Source organism: Atta colombica, unplaced genomic scaffold (assembly GCF_001594045.1).
Source record: "Atta colombica isolate Treedump-2 unplaced genomic scaffold, Acol1.0 scaffold249, whole genome shotgun sequence".
Classification (NCBI taxonomy): domain Eukaryota; kingdom Metazoa; phylum Arthropoda; class Insecta; order Hymenoptera; family Formicidae; genus Atta; species Atta colombica.
In genome coordinates this window covers 1-1,212 of record NW_017259347.1, presented here as the reverse complement: position 1 = coordinate 1,212, position 1,212 = coordinate 1, and the positions used below count along the sequence as shown (strand labels likewise).

The window sequence follows — 1,212 nt, the reverse complement described above, 5'->3', positions numbered from 1 at the left end:
TTTCAATCGAGAATAACTTTATGATGCAGACACAAATCGACTAATGTTTCTATGGGATTATGTTGACAGATGCCCAAGTTTATTGTATGACGTCTATGATCTATTTATTTCGACCACCACTTATCGTTAAAGCCATCTATAGAAAAACGGCGGAAGCAAAGTTGTACACCTAATGTACAAGTTATCATTGAGAAATATATTGTTATGTATGAACGCACTTATGTACGAACACACTTTATATCTCGATCAATCAGCGAGCTTTCGCTCGAGTCCGTGCTCAGTTAGTTTGTCAATCTGTGCTCGTTCTGTGATTAGCATAACAGAGACCACGTCACCGTTGTCATTTATTAAATAATAAAAGTGTTCATTAACAATCCATCCGCCTACATTGTTCACGCTATACCTCTCGTAACATAGAAGGAAAGAGACACAAAAATAATATTAATGTAAATTAAATTATAATACAATTTTAATGAATTCTATATTTTAAATAAATTTCTACGAAAATATACTTTAAACAACTGGCGCAAAATTGAAGAAAAATGTAGGATCAATCACAGACGAGGTTGCGCATTCTCTGGACTCTGATTATAGGGTTTCTAATCGCATCTAGGTATTCGTATATATCATGTCTATATGAGAATATGATCAAAATGAACAAATGACTCATTGTCAATGACCTAAAAAGACCAATAACAAACTAGAAATAAAGTCTTCCGCTTTTCATTAAACATCGAATAACAAACATGGCAGTCGTCATAATTTTTAGTCCCTTCGTACTCGTGTTTACACTTACTCTTTCCTTTGTTTCTGTCGCAAATTCTTCGGATAGTTATTACACGTCTGCGAGAGTTGAAGTAATGTAATCTGAGTTAAATCAATACGTAGGATGTAATTACTCAAATCTTAAGTACGACTTTTTTATCATTATCAATTATAACATGTTCTGTCACATGTGTACAATTACTTTTAAACGAAACTTTATTACGTATCGAAAGATTGCATTTCGTGTAAATTAAATCATTATAATATTGTTATTGTTATGTTATGATATGTTATATTCGTTTTCCAGAGCTGTAGTGGTTCACTTCACTCGACTGCCAGATGTCAAGCAATTCATTTTTGAGAATCTATCACAATAGTATCCTTTAAAATATATTATATTTATTAATTATTTTTATATTCACATATTTTCAGCTTATTTGAAACTAC

General features: G+C 31.6%; 1 pseudogene; it reads left to right on the top strand.

Annotated features, from left to right (window-relative positions):
- The first annotated feature begins 729 nt into the window (after nt 1-729).
- On the top strand, nt 730-1,142 carry LOC108688929 (annotated as a pseudogene).
- The last annotated feature ends 70 nt before the right edge of the window (nt 1,143-1,212 follow it).